Source organism: Papilio machaon, chromosome 1 (genome assembly GCF_912999745.1).
Source record: "Papilio machaon chromosome 1, ilPapMach1.1, whole genome shotgun sequence".
Taxonomy (NCBI): Eukaryota; Metazoa; Arthropoda; class Insecta; order Lepidoptera; family Papilionidae; genus Papilio; species Papilio machaon.
In genome coordinates, this window is record NC_059986.1 from 9571350 (window position 1) to 9592286 (window position 20937).

Consider the following 20937-nt stretch of genomic DNA (forward strand, 5'->3'; position numbering starts at 1 on the left):
AGTGTGCAAATTGATTACCATTTGATTTGTAATGCTTTGATTAAGGATGAAAAAATGTTTTCTTATCAACGACTTATCAATATGCCTACGCGCAGCAACTGTTATAATCTCCAAGGTCTTCTAAATAGTTGTGATAATTACTTACATTAGTCATTGATTAGTCTACATTTCTATATTTGATCGGGTAACGTGTAGTAAGAAAAAACTTGCATATACAATATACCATATAATTTCGCATCAATAATCATCGCCTCCGTGGCGCAATTGGCTAGCGCGTTCGGCTGTTAACCGAAAGGTTGGTGGTTCGAGCCCACCCGGGGGCGGAAATTTTTGTAAAATAAAACAAAAATGGTGAGGGAAATAAGGTTATTTCCTCTGACATATCGTGGGTTACTGAGGCTAAAATCCCGGATAAAACATGTTACTATCTCTGTTTTGTCTCAGAAACCGACGGTTAATATGAGAAATTTCCATTTCTAAAACAACTGTTCAAACACATATCGTCATCTTGCATACCGTAAAAACATTTGTACCGCACGTTCTGATAGAGTTTTTTCAGTAGTGGAAATCAACGTTCTATGAGATCATTTAGAATTTAATTTTATAATAGTTACTGGCCGTTCAAAATTTTGGAATTAAACTAAAAGCCTTTTGTAACCAATTACAATGGAATTTTCGAAACAAAAGCATCATCGCATTTACACGAAATTACGACAACCCTAAATCAAAAGAATACACCACTATTATATTGTTTCCCATATTATTATAGTATTTAAAAATGGGCATTAAAAAGATATACAATGCTTTTAGGCAACACCATAGAGCCATTTATCACGGGCATCCGTCATAAGGTTATTCAGAGGTTTTTTGGGCCCTATGTTTTAAATATAATTTATACGCCAGACGGGGTTTAAAATGATAAACGATGTTTGATATTCTTACTAAGTTAAATTTATAACAAAAATACTATTATTTTAAAATTTTCATCTGAAAAATTGTGTTGTTTGTGGACATTGCATGATCTATGATAGGTAATATTGAAAAAAAAAATGTTTTTGCAACATTTGAATTTTATTTGACTTAATCATGTTTTGTTCAAATAGATGGTAAATAAAGATAGAATGGCAGTTTTTAAATAAAAATTTAAACGTAAAAGGAATAAACACCAGGTAGGACTTCTCATATATTTCTTTATTACCATTTAAATTTACAATAAACATAAGATCTTTATAAGTAAGTCATAAAAATGACTAAATCATTTCAAAATTAAGACAACCACAATTTCATTAGGACCAAAACAAATATGGCGTCTAAAATGGCTATCAAGTAATTAGACGGACGGTCGAAGGAATGTAAATATCGCTTTCTTTTTCAAACAATAGGCGAAGGAAAGAGCAAGGTGATCTCACTAATTGGACCACCCGTCAGTACGATCCCTAATTAACAAAATGTAATTTGGTTTGAAGATGGGATTTTATTAGTTGACGATTAAGTTGTATTGAGAAAGTTGTACAAATATGTGTCTTTACAAATTAAGTTATAATAAATATTTGAAGTGGCTGCTTTAGTCGGTTTTTAATTAACTTTAAAGATACTGATAAAATGTATTTATTTTGGATACAGGATGTTTTTTTTTTAGCATCAACATCAAGATTAGATTTCTAAACGTTGATTTTAAATTTGAATAGTCAGACCCTTGTCTAGTATAGTTTAAAATAAAAATTATGTTTAGAACTAAAATTATCTTTAATTGTAGAAATTTAATATTATTGAACAACACAATTTATAAGGTTTGAAACTATGAGTGCCGGGCAAGACAGGTGTTAGTAAAAACCTCTTCGCTGGCAAGTTATGGCGGGAAAAACGTGGACACGAGCGCCATCTGCCGGCGACAATGCTAAGATTTATCGCCCACTTTCGCGTCGAGAGCGACTCCGTTGTTTCATGATAGGTATTAAGAAAAAATAAAATAACTAAACCACTATTGACACGTCTTAATGTATTTTGTAACAATGCAATAATTTGACTTCATTATAACCTACATAAAGGAGCCTCAAGTGCGAATTAAGTAACATTGACAAGAATGTCAAAGCTAAAAAGTTTCACCAGCAACTTTATAACTTGGTTATATAGTTTTGTAGAGTAGAAGTTTATTTTTCATCCATCCTCTCTTCTTCTCTTCTCTATTAAAGCTAGACAACGCATCTGCATCTATACATTTTTTAGCCGACTTCAAAAAGAAGGAGGTTATCAGTTCGACTGTATTTTTTTTATGTGTGCGAATCTCCGCCCCTGGTGGTCCGATTTTGATAAAAAATATTTTAATCGAAAGGAAGTGCTTGCAGATGGTTCCATTTTTTTTTTTAAATAACTAGAAGACTAGTAGATTTTTGTTGTCTATAGTCAGACACTATACTATTTAAGAAATACAAATGGATCTATTACTTAAGTTATAAAAGATATAGTATCTATTCCATTTGACTTAATTCAATGAGCAATGGGTTGTAATTATTTAGAAACAGCACAGTATGGATAAATCTTAGCAGATAAAGTACCGACATTGGCGATGCCCGCCCGATGCCCAGACGTTTGTCTTAGATTTATGCCTTACTACACTGGTCGATGAAATTCTATTAGACCTCGACTCTAGCCAGCTGTGTAACCTAGATACAAGTACATATGTTTATGTGAGTAATTACACATGTTAATTGATGATACTCTGCAATAGGTTTGAGAACAATTGAATACCGTTGGTATAGAATCCGTAGTTAATACTTTAGAAGAATAGAAATAATAAAGATACAAAAATCATAATTTTTTTGATGGAATATTTAATTTTATTATGTAACCTTTCTTTTAGAACTAAATAATACAAAATTATTTTTCTCATGAAATCACGTGTTACTTTTAAAATTTAACGGTTGTCTCTAAATTGTTAACCAATAAAAAGCAAGGCAACATCTAAATTCAGATACAAACATAACTTATCGCCGTCATCAGATATTAAGAGGAATTGAGAGGATGCGTGCCAGCGGGTTGTCTTTTTATAGTTTCTGTATATTAATGTGCGTTTTTAAAGAATTTATGTTTGACATGTGCCATTGCGTGGACTCGCTACCTCGCGGCGCCAGTTTTTTTACCCCATCGGGTATAATTTACTACTGTAGGGAACGGCCGTCGTTTTAAGTCGTAATAATCATACTATAACAACTGTTTTAGTAAAATTTTGTTGAAAAATAAAAGTACTATTTTTCATAGTAAAGTAGTAACAATACTGGTACTTAAGTATGTATGACAAAATCAACAATAGGAGAAATATTCATAAAAACAATAACACGATTGCTTCGCATCATACTACCAACGCCATCTAGTAAAGAGTAAGCAAACTACAAAATTAATTTACACACTAGAAGGTAATATTAAATTTAAAATAAATAAAGCTATTTTAATATGAAACACGAACAAAGTGTTCAGAGGCGGGCGCCACCGCTGTGAAGTGGCCGCGAGTTTATGAACCAGTCTCCGCAATTAAAACCGACCTTTGACGATTAAACTAACCGCGTTTATTGCGAAATGTTCACAATCAGACACTGAGTTAAATTTCTAAGGATACATAGTAAATTGGCCTAAATCCAAAAAGCTCTTAATAATTCATTACTCAATATTACTCCAATACTTATCTATTATTTCAAATAATAACCAAACGGTTATACGGTGTCAGCTAATAAAATTACATCTACCAAAAGAGATGAAACTTTTTTGTTTATTGTTTATACTTACATTTTATTATATTCATAAAAATAACAATGACAATACATTTTTAGTATACTTTTATTTAAAATAACTTTAAGATAAAATCCAGAAAAAAAATGTAATTTTTTTTTACCCACAATCGGAACATGCTGTACATGAAGGACCGTACGCCATGTCAGTCGTAATATAAACACGGCGCAAGCGCGATGTATTTTTAAACACATAAAATTGCACTCCAACGGTCTGTATGTACTTTTAGTAAAATTTTGCTATCCGCATTGCCTAATTCGTTGGAATAATTCGAGGTAATAGACTAGAGTTCACTTTTATAGGCACTATTTAATCAAAGCGCTTTAAATTTTTTCGAATAAAAAAAACATATTTTATTTTTCAAGGAATATGACAGAAACCATGTGGACCACTTGATGTTAAGTGTAGATGCGTAACCTACCGTTAACAGAAAAGACGTTTTACAAGCTCCTATGGGTAGTGCATTAGTGGATAAATTGGTCGATTTCTGAGACCACACTCATCAGACGAATCTCATCATCGATGTTGCGCGATTTTGAAAACAAAAGCACATGATTTATTCACAACAAACTCCAAAAATACTTTTCCTTCGTATTGGAAGTTGAGACACATCACACTCTAAAAAGGAATTCTATATTAATTTCTACTTAAACATCTGATAAAGAGATTTACAAGACAGCGGAAGCGCTATTTTCGCGTGATTTCTGCGTATACGTAGGTCTATAAGGAAGGCGAAAGTTAATACGTAGCTTAACTTTACGTAGCGTAACATTAAGAGTTATTTCGTTGTAATAATCTGTAGCTCTTTTTATGTAACATTGTGTAATCTTAACTGAAAACAAAAAATATAAATAAACAACTTATGTCCATATCGTCATAGTAAAAGTCAACAACATACATAATTGAAAAGGCAACAATAATGCTCCAATGATTTTTAATATTCGTACAATTGTTGAACAATTCAACAACCAGCATTGTCCATTCAGTGGAGATTTTTTCGACTAACTTCTATTATTATGCAAAATTCAACTTTATCACTTTTAGAATAAATGTTAATTTGGTTTGAAAGTATTCGCATGAATTGAAAAATTTATATATTGGACATGTGCGCGCTGTGAAGACTAATTGCATTGATGCTGTGAAAAAATTGTGAAGATTAATTCAGAGTTGTTTAACAATAAAATAAAAGAGAGTTATTTACGAATTGTTATCTTTTCTGCGTAAAACGGTCATATGAAAGCTTATTTCAATATTTTTACCAAATAACTACTAGACTAGACTAGACTATTCCACCATGACGTCATCATTATCACTCGAATATAAAATATAAATCTTTAATAACTGTTTCCCCTTTGGGTTACCAAGTTAGTATTTTATACTACAACTAGCTTTTCCACGCGACTCCGTCCGCGCGGAAATGAAATAAAAAAACTTAGTAAGTAGGTAGTCTATGCTTTCTTCCAGACTATGTTCTACATCTATGCCTTTCATTGAAATACGTTTAGCTATTTTATAAAAACAGATTAAAAAACATCCATCCATCCAAACTTTCGCATTTATAATATTAGTATTATATCAACTATCGATAAACTCAATAATAGACCGTTCTAAAAAACAAAATGGGTCAGAACTATCATTAAAAAAAATCTCGAGTTACTCAAGAATTTTCTTTTGACATTCAACAATAGTTAAACACTTCAGTACGGTAAGTTGTTAAGCTCCAGTACATTGTGTTCAGGGTCTGTAAACTGGGACTTTTCTACCAGTTAGTTCAACCCAACCAGTGTTGCGGTGAATGCAATTAAACATTTCCGCTTTTGAAGGCCGAGCGCGAGCTACAACTTTATCACAGCTCCGCTCGATAGTTTTCGAAGCTTTTCAATTCTTACTTAATATTCTATCATGAACATTTTATAACATTTAATTTATAAAAGTAGATATTTATTCCTAGAACTATGTACTACTTGTACATTGGTACATAAGTAATTATTCATTAAGCTAGTTATTTCTATTTTTAAACACATCAAATTAATCTATATATATAAAAGAAAGTCGTGTTAGTTACACTATTTAAAACTCAAGATCGGTCGAACTGATTTAGTTGAAAATTGATGGGGAGGTAGCTTAGAACTAGGAGACGGACATAGGAACTTTTTTATCTTGTGTGCATTTTTATAATTCCGCGCGGACGGGATCGCGGGTAAAAGCTAGTATTAATTTAAAAGAATCTGGTCAATGTTTTGTTTTTAGTTATCTTTAATAATATTCTTCGTATAATAAATTCTTTATTTATTATATATGATACCAAATTAAATTAACAGATACTTAATTTTAAGAAACGCGGATCAATTTGAACGTTGTAAATGAATTGCAAGGACAAAAATTGTTTTTAATATTTCACAGCCGTCCGCGACATCTCAAAGGGTAACGTAACAAAATCTTGTTAGACTTAATGAAGAAACTTGGAGCGTCGTTCAAATTGGTCTCTCTGAGCTGACTCGCTAGCCGTGAACACAAGAAGCTGTTAATTATATTACCATCGTAATTATTAAATTACTTGTTTCATTTTAAATGCATGTCGCGACGTTTAAATATTATATAGGGGAAAAATTTAATCTTATCTTACTTCTTAGTTATTATAGGTAAATGCGAATGTTTAGATGGATAGATGGATGTTTGTTTGTAAGTATCTTCGGAACGGCTCAGTGGATCTTGATGTTTGGTACAGAAGTAGAACATAGTCTGGAAGAACACATAGACTACTTATTAAGTTTTTTTGATTCCGCGCGGACAGAGTCGCGGGAGACAGCTAGTTATATAATAAATAATTGTTAATGTACATTTAAATTGCACACGCCTTTGATAATGATGTTGGCAACACGGCTGATTGAAGCCGTCCGTGTACAGATTCCATTTTCAAAGATCATAGCACATTTTTCGCTTTTTCTTCATATATATTCTACCGCAAATGAAAATTATCTTCATGTATTCTTCTGTTTCATGTCATCGATCTAGTATTTCAAGTTATTACTTTACATAGCTTTTAAGTCGCATCTAAAATACCGGAAAGACAATTCAGAAGACCGTAAAAAGTAATTACTGGTCAATGCCTAGCAGTTTTCAAAGAAACTATAATGTTTAAAGATTTGTATTATAATCTAATATTGATTTAAATCTCAAAATATCGAGCATTACCCGGCGGCATTACAAAGACATGTAATGTTTGCGCAAGCGCAGTATTTCTCGGTCTAAAGATGAAACGCACACATCCTATTTATCGTATTCATATTGTGTAATGAGCCGTAAAATTTAAAGTACCACATTCCAGTAAAAAAACATTTTTTTATTACCGTTTAATTTAAAAGGCAGATGTTTTTTCTGTTAACATTTGAACATACGAAACATTAGTTGATTTTTCCAAACTTCTTCATTGTGAAAGTGAATTTATTACTTACTAGCTGACTCCTGACTCCATCCGCGCGGAATTAAAACAGAACTCAATTAGTAGCCTATGTGTTCTTCCAATCTATGTTCTATATTCATGTCAAATTTCAACCACATCCGTTGTGACGATTTGGAGATACCTTCAAACAAACATCCATCCATCTAAACCTTCGCATTTATAATATTAGTAAGATAAAAGTACTAAGGTATAGTTAGTAAGTAAATATACCAACAAAATACTAAAATAACATAATATGAAAAAGTTTGGAAAAATATCCTGATATTCTTATTTTGAATTATTTAGTAATTCGAGTAAATTCCTCTGTTGGGCATGTCATTTAATGTCAGGCAATCCGCTGCTCGTTTGCCGCCTTAATATATTAAAAAAATACTGAGTATCTATATATATAAAAGAAAATCGTGTTAGTTAAACTATTTATAACTCAAGATCGGTCGACATAGGAACTTTTTTATCTTGTGTGCATTTTATTTATTCCGCGCGGACGGAGTCGCGGGTAAAAGCTAGTTTATTATGATTATAATCACATTGTACCATTTATCATCGACTTTTACGTTGACAACATATAGTTTTTATTTATTTCGAATTATAATTTTATACATGAGTTTTTTCTCTATGTGCTTTTTATTCAAATCTCTCTCGCTCACTGACACAGTCAATTACATTCTATGGATGTAATGAGAGATAATTTAATCTCAAGATTCTCACTCGAGGCGCTATATTACCTATCATAAATTGCTTAAATTTTCTTGATACTTTATTATGAAAATGGCTACACTCACGTATAGGTAATCCGATGTCAGAATTGATTAGTTTTCAACAGTTGTTCGTTTGACTAATTAGTCGGAAATTAGCTTAATTAATTTAATATATAAAATTCCATCTGCAAAATACCTGAGTATGATTATTCTATTATACGTAAGCACAGGTAAAGGTTACGAATTTAGTTATTATTTTAGTTTGTAGGTAGAATTATTTTCTGAGAGGCTAACAACCCACACAAGCTCTTAACCGTTGGTTTCTGAGAACAATCTCTGCCGTGATCACTGTTATTATCTTTGACAATTCAGAGAGATAACAATTTGTTTTGGACAGGTATTTTGTTCGCTGAAACCCACGGTGAATTAGATGATAAAATACGATGCAAATGAAATCCATTTTTCTATACTACCTAAGTACTTACTGGATTTAGGTGATTTAAAAAAAAGTGTGATGCAAAAAAGTAACATGGCGTGACGTTTGTTGAGTTTCTGAAATAAAATGAATCCCCGATCTGGATATATCTGGCAATTTCATTTCATTCACATATAAATTGGTTTTGCCGATGAATTCTCTATGCGAACATCCAATTAAAAGATTATTTTGAAAAATACCTTCAGCTTTTAATAATATCAGCACGAAATGTATCAATAACTGAAAGGATTTTTGTTAGATAGAGTTTATTTCGAAAAAGTGATAACACACAATGTAAATTTTGTCCCATTTCTAACGGTTCAAATGATAACTATGAAGGAACAAGCGTTTCTAACCGATTTTAATTAAAAAAATATTTGAATACCAAATTTTAAGGGCAGGCGGCCACTAAACATCGTCTCTGGCAACGACGTAAAACGCCACAGGGGTCGGAGCGGCCCGAAAAAGTTTATTAACGGAATTAGGACATGCCCACAGAGAAATGCTATGCGAAAGATATATTTATAAAGATATGACGTGTATTTATAATAAGTGGTTTATCAAGTCGCCATTCTATAAAAAATACTTAATTAATTCATTAAAATAATTAAGTTTTTAATGTCTAGTTTTGCTACTAAGTGTTGTTTTGTAGTAAATTCAAACAATGAGACCTTGGTAATATTTTCGTCTTATTAAATCAAATTAGCTTTGTACTCGCTTTGTTGATTTTTGTGTACAACAAGGCTTACAGTCGTAAAACGTGTGAAAATGAAATTTCTTACCTTTACATACAATTTGTGTGGATTAAAGGTGTGTAATTTGGGTAACGCACGCTCGACGAGACTTTTATATTTTATACTGCACTAGGTGTCGCATGCGACTCCGTCCGCGCGGAATAAAAAAAAACTTAGTAGCTTATGTGTTCTTCCAGACTATGTTCTACGTCTATGACAAATTTCATCAAGGTCCGTTGACCCGTTCCAGAGATACCTTCAAACAAACATACATCCATCCATCTATGTAAACATTCGCATTTATGCTATAAGTAAGATTATCTTTAACTGTAAAACATTTTGGACAACAATTAATTTTATGTATAATCCGTTATAATAAAATACATTCAAATGGGATTTTCTTTGTAATTAAATGGAGATTATATTAATTGGTTTATTATTATAAGGATTAATTACGATGTAGTTAATTAACGTCGAAAATTAATGTTTCCCACGTAAATTTAATACGATCAGATTGGATGCAACGCACATAAAGTACCAGCAAATAAACAAAAGAAGTGAAGATCATTGAATTTGGAATTTCAAATTATTCTTTACTTGAATCATAACGTGAACTCATCGTTTGTAAAAAAATGCATAATTCAGAAATAGAGTTCCTACCATTTAAACATGAGATACGTGAGTTCGTACGTAGCGCGTAGAACAACATTCAATACGTTAACAAAACAGTCAATGTTCAATGAACATAACCTCAGCCTAAGACTGTTGAATAAAAAAAATCTCCAATAAACACAAAAACTTAAGCTTTCGAATCCGTCGAAAGTAAGATGAGTGTGTGGTTCAAATATTTATGTTAGGATTGGGAGTCAATTGAAAACAAATACTAGAGACGGACAGGGTCTCTTAAAGTCGGATCAGTGAAAAAATAAAACGGGTAAATATAATACTTTACTAACAATTTATTTAATCAAAGCCTTTATATTGATACATCCTGTTTAGTTTTGCGACCTTTTTTTTATATTTCATGTGTTTTACAACCATGTTTATTAATTTATTCCTATGTGAAGAGACAAAAGCGTGGGATCATATGCCAAAGCATAATCAATCTCGTATGTTGTAGCCTTCCTAATAGTAGCGGACCTAATATTTACTTCCCGATATATAGTTTCAGATAGGACTCAACTGAAAGGAAAATATGTTCCTTCTACGACTTAGAAGTTAAATACAAAGAAAAGGCTATAGGAGTGGTGGAGTACTTGAGTCATAAATCTTAGACCAAATCTAATTCTCCTTGATATGCCTTTATCTCTGACCACCCCATTAGTAATACAGTCGTTAAAGTGTTCTATAAACTACATTTAAATCAATCGAAGTATGTATTTAAGAATGTATCTAAACGAAGCATCTCAAATAAATAGGAACAACAAGAAGAGAATGTGATTAAAAGGTTTTGCGTGTCTAAGTTTGTTCCGCGACAACTTTGCCCAGAGTTTAATTGTGGATGCGTCTAAACCGAAAGTAAAATATGTTTCTTCTACAGCTTAGGAGTTAAATGCAAAGAAAAGACTAAAGGAGTGGTGGAGTACTTGAGTCATAAATCTTAGACCAATTCTAATTCTCCTTGTTATGCCTTTATCTCTGACCACCCCATTAGTAATACAGTCGTTAAAGTGTTCTATAAAATACATTTAAATCAATCGAAGTGTGTATTTAAAAATGTATATAAACGAAGCATCTCAAATAAACAGGAACAACAAGAAGAGAACGTGATTAAAAGGTTTTGCGTGTCTAAGTTTGTTCCGCGACAACTTTGCCCAGAGTTTAATTGTGGAATGCAAACTGGAGTAACTTTCCGAATAGGCTTGTCACTTCGACGTATACGTTACTTATTACGTGTTATGTCTATAGCATTTCTATTGCTATCAAATTTTGTTTAATACCAACAACAAATCACATTTTTAAAGTAGCCTATAAAATGCCCTCGTGCATTAGCCACCTTTCCGTCAAACTTCCGTCAAAATCGGACCTGCCGTTCCGGAGTTTACCTGGAACAAACGCGATTTTACGGATGTAGCCGCATAAAAATTAAAAATTGGATTTTCGTTCGTAAGATCTTGTGTTTTATTTATTCTTTAATTCATTCATTTAAAAACTATAAAGTTAATGATGTATGATACTTTGAGATGTTCAAATTTTAAGACTATAAATGCACATTAGATCTGAATGTTTTTGCCAAAATTACTTCATTCATTTAAACGCCTCCGTTTTATCTAATCGTCTCGTATTTTCTGGCATGGATTTTTAAAAGACTACTTTACTACTTTAAATTATGTATTACTTATAATTTTGATATCTTGAAGGACAATGAAAATTTAAAATCAATGTCTATCACAATAAGTAATTGATGGCAAAACATTCTACATGTAGTTTCATTAGTCAGACACAAGTTGCGAGTCAAAGCTTTTAATTTATTTAGAACGGATTCTCAATGTGTTTTGGTCAATCTTTCCTAAGATTTGTCTAACTAAATTTAGATTGAGTCATGGAAAATACTAATTTATGAGTTCCTTTATAAAAAGTATTAAGATATGTTCGACTATACTGCGTATTTTCACATTTATAATTTTATGTCAAATATTGTTGAATACATTTTGATCAATTTCTGCCAATGTATTGAAAAGAAACTACTTACTAAGCCAATATCAAATATTCTTACAGCAAGAGCTTTCCTATTAGAGACGATTATGTTATATTTTATAAAGTTTTGTTACTGAAGAAAGTCAGGGCGTATAACTACTATTTATATATTCATTAAATTGTTGAGTCTGTATGTAATATAGAGGAAAAAAATCACAATCGTACACGTGATGCGTAGCTTATATCGAAAAACCATTTTTTTTTTAATTTATGTCTGTCTGATTGCTTGCAAGGCCTATTTTGTTCCGGGTATTCTTAAGGCTGGACTGATTTTGACGGGACTTTGACGGGAAGGTAGCTGATGCACGCGGTCATATTAAGCTACTTTTTTTTAATTATGCCAATTCGCGGGCGACCGCTTGTTTTACTAATATTATAAATGCGAAAGTTTAGATGGATGGATGTTTGTTTGAAGGTATCTCCGGAACTGCTTGTTGGGCTAGAAGATCTTGATGAAATTTGGCGAAGATATAGAATGTAGTTGTAAGAACACATAGGCTACAAACTAAGTTTTTTTTAATTCCGCGCGGACGGAGTCGCGGGCGACAGCTAGTTTAGAATAAAATCGAGGAACATTTCTCCAGTCCCAAAGACAAGTATAGCGAAAGACAAATGAAACTCGAGTTAGCGTCGCTCACGAATCCCCGCATTCTTTGTCCGTAAGTTTTTAGCGTCGCGTCGGCTGCTGAACATGATAGTATAAAAGCTTGTTTTTCTCTTATTTCGTTTAAGGAAACTAGAGAAATGAAAACAGTTTTGAACAATAAGATTTGAACTGTTATATTCTTAAAGATCTAACATAAGTCACTTTCATTTTATTTTCCACACGATACGATATGTGTTTTGCAGGAGATTTTTAGCATTGCATTAAGGAAATATGAGTAAGGTCTTGTTGTCTGATTTTAATTTTAATGTTTTTTATTAACTTATTTCACATTTTTTTTTTATTTTATGACACAACAAATTCAAACAAACATTAAAATTAAGTACAGCTATAAATCACTGAAGACGGTGTTAAGGTAAAATTTAATAACAATAAACTTTGTCCAAGTTTAAACTATATTAATGAAATCCTTATTCTTGTTACGGTTAAGAAAACAACGTGCATGCTTCTGAATAATCTTAAAGTCATGCAACTGCTAACACAATGTAGCACACAGCTTGCATACGTGGCTTTATTTATGACCGCATTTCGTCGTCCAAATAGACTTAACAATTTTATATAACCAGAGGAAATTGCTAAACTATATTATTCGTACAATATATGTTAGAAAGCAACAGTTGTTTGGATTCTTTAAAGTGAATTCCGCTGCTATAACTACATATTAACAACTTTAGTTACTAGTAGTCCGCGCAGCTTCGCACTGGAAAAAAACCTAACTTTAGCTGATTAAGATAATCTGAAAATTATCTGTAAAAATTTATTTTGGAATCCATAATGGTCTGCAGCATTCAATCAAAGTTAATTGGTGTTGACTAATAACTTTTGTTCAGAAAAAACTTTTTTTTTTCTTCATAAAAGGGTAAACATGTCGTTAAAAATAAAAGGCAATAAACAAGAAAGAGATTTTAGCCACTTTAAACACAATCGACTTTCCATCATGAAATTCTTTAATCAAATTTTGAGCGCGATGTCGTCGCGAGTTGCAAATCCAGGAACAAATGAAACACGAATTGTAGCATAGCGGCTGAGAATCTTTGAGAAAAGGCATTGTTTCTGTAACTTGTATCGCCTCAGCCGAGCTAGGACACAAACTTGTGTTTTACTTTAAAAACCTATTGTGTTTTACAATGAAATATACATGAGACAATTTGCAAATATTGTGCAAAGTACATAGATTTTGAAGATTTAAAACAGAATATATATACACTGTCTACTTTCCTTACCTTATAACTGACAATATGACTTCTAAATTTTATCACGCTGTGACACTAATCAAAAAATAACACTTTAAAAATAAAACATTATTTCGTCTTTAAAAGAAAAATTGCGTCGTGTTAATTTAGCAAACAAGCTTAAATAGTCTGCGACAGACCTACCGTGTTCATTTAAAATATTTAATTATATCGTAGACAGCAAGTAGTGCCCGCGGCGTTTCGCCCAAGACAAATCTACTTGCTAGTTAAATAGTGTTTTCAAGAAAAGAATACTTCATTTCGAAGACTCACTTTTGTTACTCGAGTTTTTTCTTTATTTACTTAAATGAAATGTTCTTTCTTGTGTTATGTCTGTAACATCTTTTATTTGATAATGATATTGTAAAATAATAACAGACCTACAGAATTATGTTACCTAATTTAGTATTTTTTGTGATTACGTAAAAAGTTAATAAGTGCTTCTAATTATTCTAGATTAAATTAACTAAATAATAGGCTTTCTCATCTTGAATATACATTTTTTAAATTTTAAGATCCTCTACTTTTATAGAAGAATACTTCAAATAACTGTGTTGTTTGTGTGAGCCGCGAATTTACACTCTAAAATGTATTTTCTAGAACCTAAAACATACAAATATATTAACAAAATAATGAAGAAGACAAAAGTATTTTGGGTAAAATATTTCTCACAACATATGATCATTAGAGCAAGTACGTGCAAAGCGCATAGCGGTCGACAGAGGGCAGCAGGTGTTGTAATAAGAAACGAAATTGCCAATCATGCGCATCGCTAAGACATTTTTAAAAGCTCTGTTCTAACTGAAGTGAGACAAATTTTAACTTTATTATTAAGTGATTTTATTAAGAGAACTCGAAACCAACTTGAATGTATACGTTCAATGTGTGTGAATTTAGCTAAAGAGGTTTGTCAGGAGCCGTCAAATGAAAGTCCGTGGACTCTATCTACCCTTGTGGTTTTGTGGTTTATGGGCGTTAGTAATGCTGTTATTTTTTACTTATCTTATTTTATATCTTGAACAATGCTTTTTGTTATTTAAAATATTAATAAATTATGTAAACGTCTTAAGAGCGGGAAATATATATTATACTTCAAAAAAATTCAAACACTTCTAAACACTTTTATTTAAGGGGAAAGTTTAATTTTCCATATAAAACAGTAAGCTTAAAGAAGCTTTGCAACAGTCATCGCGGAACACTTTTCAGCGTAACTTTTGTTTCAAGCAAAAGTTGCATCATTTTTCAGCGCTCAAGTTATCACGGGCATTAAGGCTTCTACGCAGGCTGCAAGCGCGATGCATTAAACATGTATGAAGGTGTTTCAACTTTGACAAACGTTACGAAAATGTTATTGTACAAAACCTTTTTCATATTTATTTATGTTTTTTTTTACTTGTCAGACTTATCGTGGGTTTCCGAGACCAAAATCCCCGTTTAAAACATATTGTTATCTTTGTTTTGTCAAAGATAATGACAGGGATTACGATATGTTTTATACAAATATTTTTGTCTCAGAAACCAACGGTTAGAATTTTACAAGCCACTTATATTATTTTACACATAAAAATGTGTATAACATACAATTTTCTTATCAATTTAATAGCTAAGTTAATCTCATTTATTATTTTTCTTGTTGTTACCGGAAAATTGTAAAATAAATTGCTAAATATTAAGCCAAAGTTGTCTTACTAACAATAAAGAAATAAAGACAATTAAAGAAATGGTTGTCTATAAACTAAAGTTATTTAAGACTAAAAACTGTAACTTGATATTATATTTGTACATACGTTAAGAGAAAACTTTGGTACCGGAGACTTCACTCTCAAACGTCTAGTGTAATGTCTGTTATTAAGGATGAAAAATGAAATAAGTTTTCGCATAAATAAAAGTTTAGCGCGAGGGGGCGCTGACGTGCAGCAACTTTTACAACAAAGCTACTTTATTGTTTCAACAATTTTCTATACCGAATTATTTTAAATTTTTCTTTAACTACACTACAGTGGTGGAAACTAGCAACAACTACATGTGTTGCACGAATGGGCCGACTCGACCAGTGCAACTAGGACTACACAGAAAACAAGCGCAATGTGGAAGTAATTCCGCCTTTCGTCTGATGAGTGTGCCTTCCGCAGGTCTAATTTTGGTTACCTTCCCCTTCCCATCCTCTCCTTATAAGAAAAGGATGAGAAAGGGATTTGATGGAAGGGACGCATGGGAAAATGAAATATTATTTTTCTGTGTGTCTCCTCCCCCGTCGATTAAAGGTAGGCAACGCAATTGCGGATGTGTAAGGGCAACGGTCGCTTCAACTTTTTGGTGAATTCAATTAGCCGCTTACGCATTTGCCACCTTATAACATAAAAAAATAAAATCTAATTAGCTAAACTCTAATTTAAAAAAATTATAATAAGCTTAGAAAATGTAACAACATCGAAAAGTTGTCAAGTGAAAAAAAGTAAAGTCATTAAAAACACAATGTAGTTGGTAATAGAAGTCTTTCTTCTAGTCTATTAACAGCTGAACAATCTGAGAGCAAATGAATCCTCAGCACTACAATCAGCGGCGCGGAGTACGACGATTTGATTTCCTTTCACTTGCCTTGTTTTATTATTCCATTGGTACTTGTTTTAATGTTGTTAAAGTCTAAAATTAAGATTCTGCACTTAATAAGTGCTCGTATAACTTAAGTTATTTTTATATTACTGTACAAACTATAAATGGACAGATGGGGAAATGTACAGAAAAAGGATATTTTCCTTATCTGTATGTGTCCTTTCCCTCTAAGACCACTTCTATCTTCCTCCGATTTTTATTTTTCACCCTTTACTTATTAGCAAAGTGTGCAAAATAAAAGAAGACTGAAATTTGGTCATATTGTATCACATATTAAAACGATATCAAATAAAAACTTGAGAGGTGTCAAGGGACACCCGGATGGAACGAAGTTCCTTTCAATTAATTAGTGAAGGAACCAATGTTTATTCTATGCATAAAAAACTTACGTCTTCACAAGAAGTACATTTTATTTCTATGAATTTTCGTTATATATTGCCACGTCGTTGCCATGGTGATATAGCAAAAAGTGTCGTGACAACTTTTCGTAAGAATTTTTTCCGTCTAGCCCCCTTTCACAACGCGCGATAAGGAACTTCGTTCCAATAAATAATTATATCAATTCCCAAATAGCATTGATCGTTGTCACGTGACACGTACAGTCATTATTAGTTATAGATAACAGATCGGCATAAACAAGTCTAACATTTGCTTAATCCGCGCCCGCCCCGGGCTCGTTTTGCCAGATAACGCTAAATTTATACGAAATGATTTTTAACCGTATACCGCCGGCGTCAGTGAGTTTGTGATAAATTGTACCGCGGCCTAAATTTTGTATGTTACATGTCGGATTTTATCGGAGCTCTTTTTGTTTGTCCTTATCCGTTATGCATTCGTTCGCTCGCTATGATTGATTGCGGGATGTTTTGACGTCGAATAAACGTTTCCGTTTGTTTCCAATGTCTTATTTTATGTACGAAAACATATTATCCCTCTCATTGCCTTTAAAAAAACAGGGATAGCAATATATTTGTGTACAAATGTTTCGGCAGTGGAGATAGGAGCAAGCTTCTTTAAAAGACGTTAATTTAATTTTCTTTACCAAATCTGCAAATTTTCTATGCAAAACACAACACAATGCTGATTTAATTTTGTTATAGTTCTAATAAAGAAAAAGCAGGGTAATTTCAGAGCATATTTTCCTCTATACATCATCCATTGTAAACTACCTCAAGTAGAATAGAAGTTGTTGAAACAGTTAATGTTGAACGTGATTATGATCAGGAAGTAAAGAATTCACAACAATGCTGTAGGGTGCAAACAGAATAATTTAAAGTCATTAGATTGACGATGAGAACGCTCCACCAAATCGTTCCGTGATATATCGAATGCTCCGAGTTGAGAGCGGAGTGTAGCTTTAAAAATGACTTCACATCAATATCAACGTTATCTCTGTTGCGACTCCATGGTTTAGAACAAAGCATTCGTATTTGATTTATACACTGACTGTAATGAAGAGCAAACTGTTATGTTTGAAACGCAATATATTCCTCAAAATGTTAAACCCATTTTGGTTTTCAAGTTTCAATCCTACATTTAGATTCATATGAACAGTTGACTTTGTCTTGCATACACTGTTATCATCCTTAGTTCCAGTTTTAATACTCAAATACCTAAAAATCTCTGTGTAATAATTCCTTTTGCAATATCAGTTAAAAGCATCAAAATTAAAGATGCGAATTTCGGGGATTGAATCCCCTTGCCTTGTAAAAAAGTAAACATCGCATGCAGGACTACGACAGTTGCATCCCATAGGACTCCCGAGGGACTACCAACTTACCCCTCGCAAGAAATTAAGGGGAATTTCCGTACTGTTCCAATTCGTCCCAACTTCCCCTTTACAAAACTCCTGCGTCTACACACAAACGTTCACTGTGATCTTTAACACCATGCATCAAAGACTATTTTTCATCAATTTAGTTGTAAATATCTTTGTTGCAAGCTTTATTTAGTCACAATGGCGCAAGTAATTTAATTGATGACGCGTTCGATTTACGAAAATGGATGGTGGGAGGAGATATTAAAAATTCGTTTACAAAACATGTTCGAATAGATGGTGCCCTAAATGCAAACATTGTGCGCAATTTCTAATATAAAAAAACGACGAAAGAATTTTTAACTATGTTTAGTAAGTAAAATATGAAATTTACGACATAATAATCTACATATTCTGAAGATTTAAGTTTTTCAATTTAAATGTCTTTTCCTATCAATTTATTTGCAAATGTTTTGTCAATGAAAATTGATGTTCAATTATGACATTAGTAGAAAACTATTACAGTATTTTTCCATTCATTCATATGAGAAGTCTTTTTCCGTTTGTCACCCTTCTATTAGACAAATTCGAAGGAATGGTTAAGTATCTTTTCTTCTTATCTAACATACTTAGTAACTGCACTGAAATAAACTTGTCCCATTTATTGTCCCTTTGGGCATTCCGTCCCCCGTCCCTGTCCCTTGTCTCTAGAGTGACGTCACGCATGCACGCAACACGCTTTTGTTTTACGACACTGTTTTTTGATTGGTTGTTAAATTGCTCCCTTGTGGTACGTTGCATGAATCATTTGGCATTGGGAAATTTAGAAACTAAAAATAAACTGTTATATCAAACTAGGGAAGACAGAGTTTTTAATTATATTACCTTGTACGAGTAACCACGGATGACAAATGACTCAGCATTGATAGTATCCACAGAAATCTTTAGCGCTCTCTATCTAAATTTAGTTAGAAGTTATGTAGTCTATAACTCCGTTAGTACCATCAGTATTTTAAGGCCTAAAGGAGTTGTTGTCTATAAGGAAACTTATTAGCACATTTTCAAGTAGTTAATATTCTATGATCATAATTACTGTGGTTTTTTGAATATATAGTGTTTATTATATGGTGGCAAACGTGGAAGCAGCCGCCTGAATTCGCTGAAGTACGAAGCGACCGCTCCTCCATCAAGTCCACTTCCCATTTCCATCATTATAAGAAAAGGGTCTATGCTTATCAATTTACTTACGTTCTTAGAAGATATCTGTAGAACGACTGCATGGATATGGACGAGATTTGTTGATGTTTTAATTCTCGGACATAGTCGCAAACAAAAGCTAGTTAATGCATAAACTTCGATTGAATGAACTAATAAGTCTTTCAAAAGTATTAAATGTCTTATAAGTATTATTAAAAAAGTTAAACAAACCGGTCATTATGATCGTCCTGATAGTAATTGAGTAAGTAACAGAATAATTCTGTCGAAATTATTCTGTCGACTTCCTTCACTACACTCTTGAGTTAAGGCAAGGAATTTATCGCTGCTCAAAACTTACTCTTCATAGTTTACTATGTTAAGCGTAACTCACATGAACCATTTTTATATGTTTTTTTTTTTCACTACTAAAATAAGATACAATCTGTTATTATATGAGTATCGTTGTTGTTACATACAAGATATAAATATAAATAGATAATAAATTAAAAACTTAAAATATTGTAGCACTTTATCCCTGCGCGTTGTTGAGTTGCGAAGTGCTAACGAATCTGCATATGAAAGTCGTAAATTTTAATTAACTACTTTATATAAATAACTCTTGCAGTGAGCTTCTCAATAATGAGTTTCGGCGAAACTTTGCTTAGTGCAAAGTTTTGCGAGATAAGCTTGTTAAGTAAGACAGTTCGGCAATTAAATTATAACCAAGATTTTTTTTGTTTATGAAATTACGAAATTACATTATATACTTAGTAAGTTTAAAAATTTATATGTTAAACTTACTATTTTTAAATGAAATCTTTTAGGGCATTTTTGTGCGATATTAAAAAAATATTTTGAAAATTTTGTTATTGTGAGTTAACCCTTAGTACTGTCCCTTTGATAGTTGAGATATCTGTCATGAATTGCGCCTATAACTCACACCGGACACTTACCTTTTTGTTATAAATTCGAGGAAAAAAAATATCGAGATTGATTCAGATCTTCATATTCTTGTTTTTAGATTTGTTCTATTTCCATACAAATTGCCGATTAAGAAAATGTAATCCATGATCCTAGTTCCATCTTTGAGTTGTTTAGGCAATTTACGTTTTTTAATCGAGAATTTTGAAAAGAGTGTTTTGTACACGAAATTTCGACATAAAAATTAGATAACACAACAATTAATTAACAAACAACACAAAAATTGGCAATTTTTTTTATTAACAATATGATTTACGACAATAATAGGAAAGCGGGATTCGGACCCAGTAACAGTTTTAGAACTGCTAGCGTGAGTTTTCTACGGCAGCCTCTTTGTTACCATGGCTATATAACCCTGTTGATCCCCAACAACAGGGTTATTTGCACCCTCTTAGACTATTGGCGATACAAAATCACCAACTTTCCCTTGTTCCTACGGTGTGTTGGCACGATATATTCTATTCTTCCATGCATCTCTATCAGGTACCATACCTTAATTTACTCCTTTCTTAGGCATATCCTCTTTCACTCCAAATTCATGTTTCATTATTTGTTTAAAATCAGTTTTCTTAAAGCTCGCATATTTTAATTATAAATTGTTACAATAATGATATTTTCTTATCATAACAAGCCCCGAGCTAACA

At 32.3% G+C, this 20937-nt stretch overlaps 1 non-coding gene across 1 annotated transcript; it reads left to right on the plus strand.

Annotated features, from left to right (window-relative positions):
- Positions 1-249: 249 nt before the first annotated feature.
- Trnan-guu lies at positions 250-323 on the plus strand. The gene has a single exon. It is a non-coding gene; the product is annotated as a tRNA-Asn (tRNA).
- Positions 324-20937: the final 20614 nt, after the last annotated feature.